Here is an 18,181-nt window from a genome sequence, read left to right as displayed (position 1 = left end):
TTGTCTCTCTGGTTATTTTCACCTAGCGACCTGGTATTGTATTTTGAGTATATGCTGCTCACCTAAGAATTCCAGTAAAGGTTCACCTGATATGTATTGTCATCATTTTGTAGGCCTCACATTTTCCAGTATGAAAAACGGTAATGCACACACTGTGTACAGTTCAAACTAATACATATTAGATAAGATTTACTGGACTTATTTTATCTCTGTGTAATTTAATGGGACTTTACGACAGGCTGAGTTTTCTGTAGATATTATAATCTGAAAGTAACAACAAACATAATCTAGATGTAAAAAAAAAATAATACTTTTACCTTCAACATTATACCATATTTGCTACTTTTAAAGTGGTGAACCAAGGCGAAAAAAGGCCTCTCATTAGCAGAACAACATTCTCTCAAGGGCCTTGCTGTTTTGTTTTTTGTCTTTTCACTGTGACTCCTAACAGTTCCAAAACAAAAATTTGTTTTACATCCTGTGTGTTACATTTAATATCATCCCACTCGACTCCCTTATTATGGGTATACCATGGAGCACATTGTCAACTGTCAGTCCTATAATGTGATATATAATACTGTGGCAGAAACAACAGAAAAGACGAAAATCAAAAAACATTCCATTTGGTTATGCTAATAACAGCAGTGCTTGAAATGGGCCGGAACTGACAAGTACACAGTACCACTACTTCTCAGTTTTAGAGATTTAAGTGCCATGTGTTCATAACTGTGCTGATTTTACCCATGTTCTGTGTGGCTGTGAATAGCTTTCAGGTGTTGTATTCTAAGCAGTCCATTTCTTAGTCATCGGTGTACAGTAGATAACACTACAACTCCCAGAGTGCATTGCAAACCCAGAAGACATGCTGCTGGGTATCCACGGACACGTCTTCATTTCAGTTTTTGATACAGAAATGCCCCACCATGTGTACATTTCTCCTGCACCAGCTTCCCAAAGTCAATTGATTGTTTTACATAAACCGATGGGGCGAGTACGACAAGAAGACCATTGTCTGGCAAATCAAATTAAAGCATTACATCATGCTATGATCAGATATCTTGGGTGTAACCACAACATCTATGAAAAAGGATACATTTTAAAAAAATAAGGGTAATGGTTTTTCTTCCTTAATGATGCTTCTGCTTATCCTCACTGAATTTTGACAGGTCATGCAACTTTAGAAAGTGCAGTGTGTGGTCTGTTTTTGCTGGGACTCCTGAAAGAGAATTGTTTTCAGGTTTTTTTGGGGTTTTTTTTCTTTTTAGCTTTTTGTTTGTATGGGAGCAGTACTGTACATTCAGTTAAACAATCCTCAGGATACACATGTTAACCTGCCTTTTCTTTTCTTAATGGAAAGTGTATAGAAAACAGAATTGTTCTGAATTTCAAGCAGTGAATGAGAGGTATGAAAAGGTTTTGAAGTCTCAACAAATACAGCTTTAAAAGCCAGTACTGAAGGGCTGTAAGATCTGACGTCAGAACTATGATTTAATGTAAATAACCAGCTTATTTTTTTTTAATTTTTATTTTTAAAGAGCATGCTTTTGACTTTGTGAGCATGGCCATTATCCATTCTCCATTCCAGTCTTTTTAAACACCCTCGGATAGTATTTAAAATATTTAAAAATAATAGGGAGGATATTTTTGGTTTTCAAATTGCCATAAACTGGTTGTGTCCCCAGGTACTCGTTTCTTTCTTTTCTGTTTCAGTGCCATTAATGTCAACACAGGGATGGAAATAAGCCTACTATTGCATAGCAGCTCCACCCATTCCAGGTTTTACTACAAGCATTGTTAGCTACAGTGTACCGGTAACAAGCTCAGGTGTGTCTTATTAATCTCATGGTAAAACCTGGAATGGATCAAACTGCTGTGCAATGAGAGTTGTGTTTCCATCCCTGCAACACAGTAGCAGCAACAACCTTGGTGCCATATAACAATAATAATATCTTTATATAGCACCTTTCATAGTGGACCACCATCACAAAGTGCTTTACAGAGGCAGGCTGTGAACTGTGTATTATATGCAGAGTCACTTACAGTAGGATATTGATTTAACATCTCATCTGCTGGATGGATCACAAGGAGGTTATGTAACTTGTTCAGGGTCACAGGCAGGTGTGGGATTTGAACCGGTGACCTTCTGGTTACAAGCCCTGGACCACACTGCCTCCCTAATTGAGTTTGAGTAACACTGCTGGTGATATTGCCAGCACCATTGCCATTCAAAGCTATCATGCTGTCGTATAGAAATAATAGTCAGCAATAACAAACGCCATGAGTAAAGCGTCCCTGAGAGACACAGTGAAGGTGCCAGAGAGCGCCAGGTGGGGGCAGCACAGAGCAGCAGACCCGTGCCCCTCCCTGTGGGTTTGCTTGGCACTGCAGACTCTACCAGCACACGGTCTATTAAAAGAATCCCATTAGAAAGCGGACCTTTTCCACCACAATCCAGTTGCAGTCACCTTGGCTTCTGCAGACTCAGCTGGCTCTTTAGTATTATTGTTCTTATTGCTTAAAATGAAAAGTACATCAAATAAAGACCAGATGGTTTGGCAGGTCCTGAGATAACACTTTGTGTGGATATTAATCATCTATGTTGTCAAGCGGCATTGGTTTTGATGGTATTAACAATCGTGATTCAGTTTGAGAGTCTGCGTCGGAGAAGCTCAGTCGCTACTGAAATCTGCACAGCGGTACATCTTGGTTCCAATGGGGTCTTTCTCCTGCCACTTAAGGTATAATTAATGACTTCTGAGCAGGCCGGGACTCTTCATTAAAAAGCAACCGGGTTCCCCACGTGACTCCCCTGGTATGACCGCCTGGTGTGCAGAGTGGGCTGTGTGGGTTTCATGGATTTTCACTTCAGCTTTCATTGTACTGCACTGACAATGCTATCTGTCCTCAAAAAACCTTGAACTGCACACTCCGTGCCATCTAGTCTAAACCAACCACTGCAGCATAGCAGACATTGATAATGTTGCCAGTGCTAATAGGAGGTAAAGAAATTGAAGCCTTGGTTACAGTACTACTGTAGAATGTGGTAGGGGAGTGGCTTGAAGCCTTGGTTAACACTGTCTTAAAGGGAGGGGGCAGTAATAATGTTACTAGTGCTAATAAGTAAGTGCAAGTTCATTGCAAATTACAACAACAAGATGGAGTGTCGTTTGTTTTGTTTTATTATAAACAAGTCCTATTTTACATTGGTGGGCTAGCATACAACACGGAAGTGTTTGTGGTCTATCATCAATTTTGAAAGCCCCTATACGCTAGTCAGTGAGTACACAACTGAAATGTATAATAAACATGCTACAGATCTTCTATAGGGGAGTCCCCGAGTGGCTCACCTAGTAGAAGCGCAGCCGGGTTGTGTGCAGGGTTCACGTCCTGGCTGTGTGAAGTAGGCCAGTCTTCGCTGGGGACTCCAAAGGGAGTGGCGCAATGGCTCTGGTGCTCCCTCTGGAGCTCTTCGTGCTACAGCAAACCCTGCTGGCCAGACACCCAGTGAGCTCAAAATCACACACCTGGCCTGTGTTTTTCCAGAGGTCGGTAGCTCGCTGAGTTCCTGGGTCTGTTTTGTCGTGAAGTATATGGGGGAAACTACAAAGCGGTATGTAATTCAATATAACGTGACATTGTTCAGCAACTTTGTGAAGCAAAATGTATTAATTCTATAGGGTGATGCAAAACGTTTGGCCATAGATATAGATCAATATGAACTATCAAGAGTAGATTAATGGAATTCACTCTTTATAACCAAATATTTTTAAGTTTAACTGCTCTTAGTCGTAATCGCTCTCAAATGCAATTATTTACTGCATTTTTCTTTCTCTCATTTGAATTTGCTCATACTACTGATTTTATTGTATTTTATAACTGCTCATATCTGTATTGTGATATTGTGTATTGTGATACTTTGTAACAACCGTAAGTCGCCCTGGATAAGGACATCTTCTAAGAAATAATAATAATAATAATAATAATAATAATAATAATAATAATAATAATAATAATAATATGTGGTGAAAGAGTGGAGTTAAAGCCCTGGTTTGTACTCATTCTAAAGGGGGGCAGTGATAATATTGGTAGTGCTGAGATTTCTGTAGGGTTGACCATGCCATGCATAGCAGTACAAGCTGTTAACGATTTCAGAGAAACTTATAAAACCCACTACTAACTACTAATCTGTCCCAAGTTGTAGTTGAGGAATTTATGAAGATTGCTTTTCCTACTGCAGAACACTTGGAAACATTCTTTTGCACGATTGTACAGCAAGTCCTGTTTACCAATGCACTCATCTCCTGTATAAAGACACTCAAAATAAAAGAATACATCCGTGCAATGAATCCAAGTCTTTAAGGTGTAGTGGCGGTTTCCTTCTCAAAGCAGTCTTGTTCTTTTCCATACCTGTAATGCCCTTTCCTCACGCAGGTTTGGTTCAGTATTGGGTTTCCCTCCAGTCGCTGGATTACTCGGCTCTTAAAAGGAAGGAATTTCATACAGTTGCCTGAAAACACACGTGACGTGGAGCACACATGCAGTGTACGGTGTTTCCTAGTTCAAGGAAAGGGAAACATTCCACTCAAGTGACTCAGAACACTGATTATAAGGAGTAAATAGAGGTAATTAGCAGCTGAGCAGCAAGTTCTTCCTTACATGGGTTGCAGGGCTGAATGGTCAGCCTGAGCTGGTGCACTGAACTGTACTACAGCCTTGAATACCTTACCAACCAGAAGCTCATATTTAGGCGTTCTTGAGAGGATGGCTTATACAGACGTGCTCAAATTTGTTGGTACCCTTACAACTCATTGAAATAATGCTTCATTCCTCCTGAAAAGTGATGAAATTAAAAGCTATTTTATCATGTATACTTGCATGCCTTTGGTATGTCATAGAATAAAGCAAAGAAGCTATGAAAAGAGATGAATTATTGCTGATTCTACAAAGATATTCTAAAATGGCCTGGACACATTTGTTGGTACCCCTTAGAAAAGATAATAAATAATTGGATTATAGTGATATTTCAAACTAATTTGTTTCTTTAATTAGTATCACACATGTCTCCAATCTTGTAATCAGTCATTCAGCCTATTTAAATGGAGAAAAGTAGTCACTGTGCTGTTTGGTATCATTGTGTGCACCACACTGAACATGGACCAGAGAAAGCAAAGGAGAGAGTTGTCTGAGGAGATCAGAAAGAAAATAATAGACAAGCATGGTAAAGGTAAAGGCTACAAGACCATCTCCAAGCAGCTTGATGTTCCTGTGACAACAGTTGCAAATATTATTAAGAAGTTTAAGGTCCATGGAACTGTAGCCAACCTCCCTGGGCGCGGCCGCAAGAGGAAAATCGACCCCAGATTGAACAGAAGGATAGTGCGAATGGTAGTAAAAGAACCAAGGATAACTGCCAAAGAGATACAAGCTGAACTACAAGGTGAAGGTACATCAGTTTCTGATCGCACCATCCGTCGCTTTTTGAGCGAAAGTGGGCTCCATGGAAGAAGACTCAGGAGGACTCCACTTTTGAAAGAAAAACATAAAAAAGCCAGACTGGAATTTGCTAAAATGCATATTGACAAGCCACAATCCTGGGAGAATGTCCTTTGGACAGATGAGTCAAAACTGGAGCTTTTTGGCAAGTCACATCAGCTCTATGTTCACAGACGAAAAAATGAATCTTTCAAAGAAAAGAACACCATACTGGAGGAGGCTCGGTTATGTTTTGGGGCTGCTTTGCTGCGCCTGGCACAGGGTGCCTTGAATCTGTGTAGGGCACAATGAAATCTCAAGACTATCAAGGCATTCTGGAGCGAAACGTATTGCCCAGTGTCAGAAAGCTCTGTCTCAGTCGCAGGTCATGGGTCCTCCAACAGGCTAATGACCCAAAACACACAGTTAAAAGCACCCAAGAATGGATAAGAACAAAACATTCGACTATTCTGAAGTGGCCTTCTATGAGTCCTGATCTGAATCCTATCGAACATCTATGGAAAGAGCTGAAACTTGCAGTCTGGAGAAGGCACCCATCAAACCTGAGACAGCTGGAGCAGTTTGCTCAGGAAGAGTGGGCCAAACTACCTGTTAACAGGTGCAGAAGTCTCATTGAGAGCTACAGAAAACGTTTGATTGCAGTGATTATTATTATTTATTTATTTCTTAGCAGACGCCCTTATCCAGGGCGACTTACAATTGTTACAAGATATCACATTATACATTATTTCACATTATACAGATATCACATTATACATTATTTCACATTATTTTTACATACAATTACCCATTTATACAGTTGTTTTTTTTTACTGGAGCAATCTAGGTAAAGTACCTTGCTCAAGGGTACAACAGCAGTGTCCCCCACTGGGGATTGAACCCACAACCCTCCGGTCAAGAGTCCAGAGCCCTAACCACTACTCCACACTGCTGCCCAGGTTGTGCAACAATATATTAGGTTAAGGGTCCCATCATTTTTGTCCATGCCATTTTCATTTGTTTTCTTATTTACAATATTATGTTGAATAAAAAATCAAAAGTAAAGTCTGGTTTCTATTAAATATGGAATAAACAATGGTGGATGCCAATTACTTTTGTCAGTGTCAAGTTATTTCAGAGAAAATTGTGCATTCTTCGATTTTTGTGGAGGGGTACCAACAAATTTGAGCACGTCTGTATATGTTCGTTTGAGATCTCCTGGTATCACAGATATTGTCATTGTTGTGGAGCAATATTAGGGTCATTGGGATCACGTGACTTTTTGGTTTCTGGATGACAGTGAACACAATCTTTGGGATATTGTCTTCATACTCTTCTTCAGATCAGCTTCAACTTTGGGTATCGCACAAGAAGACCCTAAAAGGATCCAAGTGATTCTGCCTCAGCAACATGACTAGGTAGTCAATTCCATACTCCTTTGTCTCCTCTTAATTTCTAACTTTGTCCTCTGGTCTTAGTTTCTGTACTGCTCTTAAAGTAATGGCTTGGGTTAACAGGAGCTCCGAGGGGGCGGTGCACAATTGGCCGAGCGTCGACCGGTGGGGGGGGTTAGGTCGGCCAGGATGTCCTCGGCTCACCCCGCACCAGCGACCCCTGTAGTCTGGCCGGGCGCCTGCGGGCTTGCCTGTAAGCTGCCTGTAAGCTGCCTGAGAGCTGTGTTGTCCTCCGACGCTGTAGGTCTTGGGTGGCTGCATGGTGAGTCTGCAGTGTGAAAAAAGCGGTCAGCTGACGGCACACGCTTCGGTGGACAGCGTGTGTTCGTCTTCGCCGCTCCCGAGTCAACGCGGGGGTGGTAGCGGTGAGCTGAGCCTAAAAATAATTGGCCATTCCAAATTAAGAGAAAATAATAAAAAATAATTGGCAACTAAATTTAAAAAAAAAACTGACTTACATTCGACAGCATGACGGCAAATAAAAAGTTCATTATAATAGCACTGATGCCTTCAGTTCAGTCATCAGAAGAGTCCGTTCACAGGCTGTCACTCTGCAGCCATCTCTTATACTGTGCAGTGGAACCCTGAACAAAGAGCTCACGTTTCTAGAATACAGAAAACTAATCAGCTGCTGACTGATTCAATATCTGTCCACAGCTCACTCGACTTCTTTCACTTCTGTTGCCATTGGAGGGGTAAAGGGTAAGCATTCAATTTGCAGGTGGCTAATTACTCCACATGTTCATTCTCTCAGCCTGTACAGTAGCCCAGTTCCTTTGTGAGCGGGTGGCTGTCTTCTTGTTAAAGTAAACATTGGATGCACTTCAGAGCCAAACTTGACCCTTATCAGTTGATCTAGCTTGCCTGCGGAATGCCTTCCTTTGTGTTTCAGTCTTGGAATCAGGGTGAGAAGCAAGCACAGTGTTATGTTTATGCTGTCACTGGGATTCCCTTGAAATGGGACTCATTCCCACCAGCTGCAGATCGAGATCCAAATCAAATGGGATTGCAGGCTGGCAAAACTTGCTCTCAAACCGATGGTGGAAGTGACTGAATGAGTCCATTACAAAGGATGAAAGAGGCATTTAGGTGTGAGTTTTAACCTCAGGTTGGCTGTGCTATCTCTTGGGAACCACTCACCCCCAAAAGTATTCGAGGTTATGGAGGTTATAGTGAACTACTTGTTACAATACTGGCACTTGCCAGTGATGCAGCTTCCAATGATTCTGCCATTCCGATAAGCATTCCCTAGTTGTGTTTCCCATTTTCCCCATACTTCTCATGAGTTATCTTGCTTTAACTATATTTTACTACACTATGCTTTTACAGTGCTGTACCACAGTTGACTTTTTTTTTGTCAGTAATACAAAACAATGTTTTCTGATATACAATGGCAGCACAGCCTGCTGGGTTAAAACTCCAAATACAATATACAACAGATATTTTGGTTTTGCTTTACTTTTTTTTTTTTTTTAACTCGGTTTATTCAATTTCAATCATCTGTAAATGTATTTCATTTTTGCGGGCTCATCTGGGAATCGTTGTGCCCGGTTCGGTATCGATCACAGGAAATGTTGTGGTGTAAACAAGCTAACGATGCTGGCTTGATTCCCAGCAAACAAGGGACCGGCCATCTGCTTGTGGCTTGGGAATGACAAATTGATTAATGCAAAATTATATTTGTAAACCTCTGCATTAGCATTTCTTTATTGAAAAGCACATTAGAGATTGGCAGTGAGAAGCACCCGACAATCTGTTTGTATTTTTGTATTATTTTATCCTAAAGCACAGTTTCGTAGTCTTGACCAGCTTGAAACAGGATAGGTTCACAATAAGGCTGCCACGGCTCCATAATCACTTGATTAGCCCAGGTGCGGGTGCATTATTTTGCAACTTGATAGTGAAGGCTAATGCCCAGCCTACAAGTGTTTAGTCTTTTTGTTTGAATTTTGGCCCTTGTGCCATTTTTTGTTTGTTCCTGTCTGGGTCTCTTTCCTGCTGGTAACAGCTTGTCCCAATGCTTATTGGAGATGGTCTATTTTTTTTTTTTTTTTCTTTTTTTTTTTTCTTTTTTTTTTTTTTTAAATTTAGTCGTCGCCAATTATTTTTACCCTGGTTTTCACCCCAATTTAGCATGCCCAATTATTATCTGTATCCCCGGCTCACCGCTCGCAAGCCCCCCGCCGACTCAGGAAACGGAGGCTGGAACACGCGTCCTCCGAAACGTGCTCCTTCCAAGCCGTCATTTTTCGCACTGCAGATCCACAGCAATGCCACCAGACCTATAGTGCCGGAGGACAACACAGATCTGGCGGCTCCGCTGCAGAGCCACAAGCGCCCTATCGGCCACAGGGGTCGCTGATGCGCGGTGAGCCGTGGATTCCCCTGCCGACCTAAGTCCTCCCTACCCGGGCAGCGCTCAGCCAATTGTGCGCCGCCCCCTAGGAACTCTCGGTCACGGTCAGCTGTGACATAGCCTGGATTCGAACCAGCGATCTCCAGGCTATAGGGCACATCCTGCGAGGAGCGCCTTTACTGGATGCGCCACTCGGGAGCCCCGGAGATGGTCTATTTTTAAGTGCTTCACAAACCGATTATTCGGACTGAGTTCTCGACAGAAATCAGGTGCTAACAATCAGGTGAGAGTCACTGGTGTTGCTTGGGTTCATTTACCATTACAAGTGGAGAAACAGCTGCTTGGGTTTGTGATGAGTGCTGTTTTTCTCAGACTCTTTGGAGAACAGCAATCCACACAAATCCTAGCAGCTGGTTTCTTCACTCTGAATGGTAAATTAGCCCGATCAGCTCCAATGACCCTCACCTGTGGAGAACTTGATTCGAATAATCGGTCCGTGCAGCTCTAGTATTTATGTGGCTTTTCCTAATATAAATGGCTCTGAGGTGATCCTGTCCAAAACTGCTTCTTAATGTGCCACTGCTACTGTCTTTGCTAGATATAGCATTGGATAACTGTTTCGTATGCAATGCTCCTGAGTGAATATTTATGGGGAATTTACAGTACCTTGGATGTAAATTCAAGGTACTGTAAATTGTATGAAATTAGTGTTTTCGGTTACTTTCCAAAATGCTTGAGCGTTTTTTTTTTTCTGTCAAAATATGTATAATAGTAACTCGACAGTACTTGCACACTTCAGTTGTACCTTCTTTCCATTGCTGTCTTCCACAACGAAGTCCCTATGGTCACTGGCACATTCTTCTGGGGTTTTTGTGTGTAGGCATTTTTGTACATTTTGCCACAATTCTGTTTTAAATCCTCCGTATCTTAACTGTAATACATCTTGAAATCCCGCTAACAAGCCTCTATCTTGATTGTAATCTCGTTTTAAATCTCGCAAGTGGAGTCTCCAATAGAAATGTAGGAATGTGCTGTCATTCAGTAGTTGGGGCGGGTTTAAAGTATTGAGAATGAATCAATGATAGATGCAAGTCAGGAAGGCGGGACATTGGCCAGCAGCACTGGGAAATGTATTTATTATTATTTTTGTAGTAGGTTTTATTTTTTAATGGGAATAGGGTAAAGTCAACATGAATTGATTAACCATTTCCACAGTTTTTCCAGTGTTTTCCAGTGATTATTGGCTATCCACCTATTTCATTTTTTTTGTATCGGGGTGTTTTATCGGGTTAAAACCGAAAATCAGAATCCCTAATTATGATGACACTTGGTTCGGCCAGTCCCATGATTTGTTATTGAGAGTATCAGCATGTTTGTAAAACATGTTCATACAGTTAATAGATGGTCTACTTTTTCATCTTACCCATATACAATCTTCCCACAGCAAAAGCATAGCAAAGTGCAATAAAGCATAATGAAAGGCTGGTCAAGCATAGGAAAGCATCATAAACAATATGGAGCTATGGCAAACATATTAATAAACACTGCAAACCAGGTTTGATCTGAGTTCAGCTATATTATTTATATTTAAACATACTCTATCTTTGATATATTATAATTGTTACATAAAAAGTATGAATGTTCATATAGTGCTTTGTTTAGTATGCATCCATCCTCAATCTTGAAATTATTCATGCAGAGTCCTCTCTTTGTTTCCATGAGATGTCTGTTAGGAGGCTGTGTGGTCCAGTGGTTAAACAAAAGGGGCTTGTTGCTAGGAGGTTCCCGGTTCAAATCCCGGCTCAGCCACTGACTCACTGTGTGACCCTGAGTAAGTCATTTAACCTCCTTACGCTCAGTATTTAGAGTGAGACATTGTTGTAAGTGACTCTGCACCTGATGCATCGTTCACACACCCTAGTCTCTGTAAGTCACCTTGGATAAAGGCATCTGCTAAATAAACAATGTCGACCCAGGGGACTTTTTCGACCTGAAAAAAGAAACAAGGACCAGGGGTCACAAATGGAGATTAGATAAAGGGGCATTCAGAACAGAAAACAGAGGGCACTTTTTTACACAGAGAATTGTGAGGGTCTGGAACCAACTCCTCTGTAATGTTGTTGTCACCCTGGGATCCTTCAGGAAGCTGCTTGATGAGATTCTGGGATCAATAAGCTTCTAACAACCAAAATAGCAAAATGGGCCAAATGGCCTCATCTCGTTTGTAAACTTTCTTATGTTCTTAAATAATAATAATAATAGAGGTAGAAAACCGAGCAGGATTGTCAAGAGCTTGCTATTGAAAAACACTTTCAGTTTATTGATTTTTCCAGTTTTCAGAAAATAGCAAAACCATTAATACATCAAATACAAAAAATGGAAATAATAATTGACTGTGTGTTATTAAAAGACCAAATTTCCTGAACCTTAATTCTGGTTTCCTGAAAACGCTCTGTTTTTAACGGCTGCTTAAATCCTTCTATAAGAGTTGTTTTTTTTTTGGAGTGAAGGTTCTATACATGTGCTGGATTTTAATAATGACACTGAAGCTGGGGCAACCTTTAGACCTGCCTTCGAGCAATTGAGGAAGTTCTCATTAAGCTTGATGTAAAGACACATTAGTAATTCCCAGCAGAGAGGCCCCTGAGAAGGTGTCTCACAGCCCCTGGCATGTGTTGCCCATGTGGCTGTGGTAACACAGTATCCCTGGAGAACACAGCCGCAGTGCAGTGTAACCGCAGCACTGGCTGAGAATCGGTGCACTTTCCTGGAAGAGCTTCTGAAGTGGTGTATAATTGCTCTTTTCCATGGCGTGTTTAACAGTCAGCCAAGGTAATTGGTGTTTCCAGCTTCCAGCTCCCAGCCCCAGATGTTGGATATACCTAACATTCCTTTTCTAATAGTTCAGACATCAGACGTTATTTTGAATGTTTTAAAGTGTTCAAATAGTACTTTTTCACATAAATAACTTGGCTTTTCCTGGTAGATTTTGGAGCTGCTGTTTGTATAGTCTGATTCGAGTCTGTGTAGTCTGAGTTCTACTGTCTTGAAACCATCTTCTTTCTTTCTTCCCCAAATGAAAACTGTGGCAGCAGAGTTTGGTCTGGAGAGTGGAACTGATATAAAAAACATTTAACCCCGGGCTTTAGATAAGCTAGCAGAATCTCACTTGGGCTAGACTCCAGGGGTGGAAATGAGACTCCTATTGCATAGCAATTTCACCTATTCCAGGTTTTACTATGAGCTTGATTAGCCCTAGTGTATATGCAATAAGTTCAGGTGTGCTGTGTAATGGGAGTCTTATTTCCATCCCTGGACACCCTACTGTTTCCATTCATTCTAGGAACAACTGGGGAGTTCACCTTACTACAAAATTAACTCCCAAACAGCAAATAATTTACTAATAAAAAATATGAATAATTCCAAAGTAGAGGATTGAAAAGGTAATTGCAGTGCAGTAGTAAAAGTGCTGTGACCAGTGTCAGTATTGCATATGCTTGTTCCTAACTTCCAGTATACTTCTGAAGGCTGCTTGGCTATTTGTTTTTTGGATTTGTTTAGAATGTAATGGACTGTCAGTTTAGTAGTCATGTGTGTTAGCAGATAAACTGTATTTTGCCGGTCTTCACTGGGGATTCTGGAGGGAGTGTCACTTCGGCTGTGTATTAGGGTGGCAAAACTGGCAGGGACTGCTTCTCCTCATCGCGCTACAACTGTCCCTATGGGCCAGGCTCTTGGTCTACTCAAGTGGACAACTGCAGGGATGGCCTTTGTCCTTATTGACATCTGCTCTCGAATGTAAGCTTGCTGTGTAATAATATGGAGGAGGGCAGTGCATATAATACCCAGCATGAGGGGATGAAGGAGGGCAGTGCACACTGTTCTCAGTCTCATAAGCTGAGCTGTTCTACTGGAGAGGCTTTCGTGCACGGAGGGGGGGGGGGGGGGGAGGAGGGGAAGGAGGGGAAGAAGTCCTGACAGCTTTTGGCCAGAATTACATTTACCTAATTTTGCTTTTTGTTTCTTAGTACATTCTCCGCCACTTGTAGCATCCGATATGAAATGTGTTTGTTTGGGAGCGCTGATTGGAATCGTGGTCTGGAGGATCAAAAGAGGAGGAAGTCTTGGTGGGTTTTTCCTGTGTCTGCAGTCTGCTTTCCTGTCTTGGGAACTTCAGTAGGTGGGGCGGTGATGCAGCACAGAAAAGCATTTGACATCATTGAGCAATAGATCCTTTCTTTTGTTTTCTGGACCATTCCTTTTGCCACAGACAACCAGTGTGGAAAGATCCCACCGCTGATATTCAACAGAAGACAATGGACAATGCCCCGAATCCCTTGGCTACCATCTCCTCCCTACTGCTGAAGATAAACAAACTCGGACAAGACATTGTTTGTGTTATTAAAAATGGTTTATTTTTTATTTGCTTAGTATTGTGGTGGCCTGCAGTAACCTTGCTGTCTTCGTGAGAGATAATTAGATTCTCACTTCAGTACCTGGTGGAATCTCCACCGCAGTCAATTCAAATGATTTTATTTAACAAAGCAGAAAATATTAACTTTTACATGCAGTTATCTCAAAGTAAGTCATGGGCATTCATTGTATTATATTGAAGTGCGAACAAACGTCTCCTTCGTCTCTAGGGCCTCTTTGAGTTATTATTAACAGTAAGTTGTCTCCTGGCCTCAAGTCTTTTTACCTAAACTGTAGCCAATGCATTTCCTCAATGCCAGCTGTCTGTGTTTATCTTCATAATTGGTGCCACTGAGTGTATCCTAACAGCTTGTGTTCTGCTGCGCTGCCTCAGTCTGGCAAATCTTTTAAAACAAACGAACACACGAACGGACAAACAAATACTGGCAGTGTGAGCCAAGCGTTTGGGCAGGGAGATCCATCTTGATCTTGAAGCAGATCCTGTCCTTCCTCTTGCATGTTGGTTTCAAATTCGTTTTTCGGTTCTTCCAGGGTTTTTCGGCTAGGTTTGAAAAGTTTCCAGAATTCAACAGCACTCCCTGTGGTCAATTTATGTTAATAGTTTTGTGTTGGAACCCAAGTTCAGCTAGATAAACCACGGCTTGTGTGGATATACCTCAAGTGACGTTATGCCAGTCTTGTATGTCACATAAACTTTTACACCAGTAAGGTACAGTACAGGGATGGAAAAAAAAAACTATTGCATAACAGTTTCACCCATTCCAGCTTTTACTACGAACTTGATGAGTCACAGTTTATAGGTAATAAGCTCAGGTGTGTCTTATTAAACTTACAGTAAAACCAGGAATGGATCAAACTGCTATGCAACAGGTGTCTTAGTCCCATTGCTGACAGTATGGTGTGTGCCTCCGTAAGTATGTGTATGTATGTGTTTGTGCGTGTGTGTATGTGTGTATAACTGTGTGTGTGTGTGTATGTGTCTCAGTGTTTGACTGTGTGTGTGTCTCAATGTTGGACTGTGTGTGTATCTCAATGTTTGACTCTGTGTGTGTGTCTCAATGTTTGACTGTGTGTGTGTGTGTATCAGTGTTTGACTATGTGTGTGTGTGTCTCAGTGTATGACTGTGTGTGTGTGTGTCTGTGTGTATGACTGTGTGTTTGTGTGTGTCTCAGTGTATGACTGTGTGTGTGTCAGTGTTTGACTGTATGTGTGTCTCAGTGTTTGACTGTGTGTGTGTCAATGTTTGACTCTGTGTGTGTGTCTCAATGTTTGACTGTTTGTCTCAGTGTTTGACTGTGTGTGTGTCTCAATGTTTGACTGTTTATCTCAGTGTTTGACTGTGTGTTTATGTGTGTGTTTGACTGTGTGTGTGTGTGTGTGTCTCAGTGTTTGTGTGTGTGTGTGTGTGTGACTCAGTGTTTGACTGTGTGTGTGTCGGTGTGTTTGTGTGTGTGTGTGTGTGACTCAGTGTTTGACAGTGTGTGTGTGTGCGTACGTATGTATGTGGGTGTGTGTGAGTGCGAGTATATATGTATATGGAAGGCTATCCGGGTCAAAAATTCGTTATTTAGTACGCGTTTCAAATATTTAGTACACGTATTGATTTGGACCAATCAAAATACATAAAATACTACACATTCTAAATAAATGTAAACACATTTTCTACGTAGGGGCCGATCATTTTACAGTCATGCAGCGTAATTACAAGAGTTGCCAATCACCTTCGGGATAACATCTTTTTAATTTCAGACATGAAAATAAATTAATTGGTTCTCATTTCATTTTCAGTGATCTGATTGGCCTAATTAGTATGTGAAATAATTAGAATTACAGCACGTAATAAAGTCAAATTAGAACATGTACAAAATATTTGAAATGTGTACTAAATAACACGTTTTTGGCCCAGGTGGGCTTCCATATATGTATGTGTGTACGTGCGTGTATGTGTGTGTGTCTGTGTGTATGTGTGTGTGTGCGTGTATGTGTGTCTGTGTGTTCATATGTATGTGTGTGTGCGGGTGCGTACGTCTCTTGGTGTGGAAACGTCCAGGCCTGCCTGTGAACCCCTGTGTTACCCGAGTAGTGACCCATGTGTCTGCCGCCACGCTGCCTCCAACTGTCTGTCTGTCACAACCAGCCTGCTGAACAGCTGGCGCCCCCGGCCAATGGCAATCTGCCACCCAGCCCCTGCTGCTCTAATTATTAACATCTCACCTCATTTCCTACCTGATATAGAAGTTTCAACAAATTGCCCTACTTTATTTCAGAGCTGGGAAACCCAGAGTCTGATTTATGAAATGCCTGGAGATCTCATGTGGCACAAAGAGAATATTCATGGGGTCCGTCATCAGATCTGTGCTGGGGACCTTGACTCCAACAGGACTTGCCCTGCTACAGACAGTGTGGTATTTCAGTAATGTGGGAGAGAAACGGCCAGTAAGCTGTACAGGGCCAAATTCAAGTCCAATGTTAGAGACTAGCTTAGAGACGCCTTTTGAGTCCTTGAACTACAGTACTGGCTTGCTTGTTTCCAGTGGTTTACAATAGTTTTATTACCCTCACTCAGGGCGACTGAGATACAGTATTGACGTAATGAAAGTGGCTGATGGCCCTCTTTAGTACACGTTATTTAGTTATGATAATCTGGGAGTAGATGGAGACTGCCTGTTTGTCTGGCCATCTATCTAGAGATGTGCAGTTATGATTAAACATAAAAAGGACATTCCTTAGCACTGAGAGTATATGCAGACTGTCTGTCTATCTGTCTGCTTGTCTGTCTGTACATTATGTAGTATCTATTGATATGCAGTTATGATCAGACTTAGAAAGTGCATTCTGGGGCCCAAGCTATTATAAGCATCAGAATCTGTGGGTATATGTCTGGCTGTCAGTTCATATTTCACACTTATGCTTTGAAATACATCCAGAGATACAGATCTACATTAATGATTTAGATTCTGTTATAGTAAGCAAACTGTTGCAGCAGCAAAGGTCATTCAAAATGATCTAGACAGCATTCAGAACTGGGCAGACACATGGCAAATGAAATTTAATAGAGACAAGTGTAAAGTATTGCATGCAGGAAATAAAAATGTGCATTATAAATATCATATGGGAGATACTGAAATTGAAGAAGGGAACTATGAAAAAGACCTAGGAGTTTATGTTGACTCAGAAATGTCTTCATCTAGACAATGTGGGGAAGCTATAAAAAAGGCCAACAAGATGCTCGGATATATTGTGAGAAGTGTTGAATTTAAATCAAGGGAAGTAATGTTAAAACTTTATAATGCATTAGTAAGACCTCATCTAGAATATTGTGTTCAGTTCTAGTCACCTCGTTACAAAAAGGATATTGCTGCTCTAGAAAGATTGCAAAGAAGAGCAACCAGAATTATCCCGGGTTTAAAAGGCATTTCGTATGCAGACAGGCTAAAAGAATTGAATCTATTCAGTCTTGAACAAAGAAGACTACGCGGCGATCTGATTCAAACATTCAAAATCCTAAAAGGTATAGACCATGTCAACCCAGGGGACTTTTTCGACCTGAAAAAAGAAACAAGGACCAGGGGTCACAAATGGAGATTAGATAAAGGTGCATTCAGAACAGAAAATAGGAGGCACTTTTTTACACAGAACCAACTCCCCAGTAATGTTGTTGAAGCTGACACCTTGGGATCCTTCAAGAAGCTGCTTGATGAGAGTCTGGGATCAATAAGCTACTAACAACCAAACGAGCAAGATGGGCCAAATGGCCTCCTCTCGTTTGTAAACTTTCTTATGTTCTTATGTTCTTATGTTCAGAGAGGTACTTCATCAATTATGATGAAACTTGGTTCGGCCAATCCCATGATTTGTTATTGAGAGTAATCAGCATGTAAGATATATGGAGGCATGTCTGTTTGTAAAACATGTTCATACAGGTAATATAAGCCATGACAATCTCCCTTTTCATGTTACCCTTATACAAGCATAGCAAAGTGTAATAAAGCACAGTGAAAGCATGGTAAAACATAGGAAAGCATTGTAAGCATATTAATAAACATGGCAAACCAGGGTAACCTGTGGTAAAAAAAAGCATGGGAAAACTGCAAAAATACTGTGAGAAACTTTTAGAAAGGTACTGTTACTAATTTAGATTTCACAGCTATGTCAGGAGGTGTACAGTATCTTTTATTATAGACATCATTTTAATTCACTGTTATCACACCATGCTGTGCTATGCTATGGAAAAATACAAAGGGGAACATTTTGAAAGTGTTTACAGTAGTCTTCAATTAAAGGGTACATAAGGACCTTTTTATTTTATTGTGTTACATGTTCCCATGTGTTGCTACAACTGTCTACGTAAGGTGTGTGTATTGTTTTAATTTTTTCTTTTTTACATTCCCTGTCTCAAGATGGCATCACATGTACCCGCATGGACCTCTCTGAACTACATTCTACTCCTGCTCACTGGTAAAT

The 18,181-nt window shown here is 41.1% G+C and overlaps 1 protein-coding gene across 3 annotated transcripts in view; it reads left to right on the top strand.

The window, feature by feature from the left end:
• Positions 1-18,181, top strand: part of LOC117415536 (synapsin-3-like) — a 203,774-nt gene that overhangs the window by 139,316 nt on the left and 46,277 nt on the right. The gene's annotated exons all lie outside the window — the stretch shown is intronic.

The sequence above is a fragment of the Acipenser ruthenus genome, chromosome 7, assembly GCF_902713425.1.
Source record: "Acipenser ruthenus chromosome 7, fAciRut3.2 maternal haplotype, whole genome shotgun sequence".
Lineage (NCBI taxonomy): Eukaryota > Metazoa > Chordata > Actinopteri > Acipenseriformes > Acipenseridae > Acipenser > Acipenser ruthenus.
The sequence above is the reverse complement of the archived record's forward strand: the minus strand, read 5'-3'. Positions and strand labels throughout refer to the sequence as shown.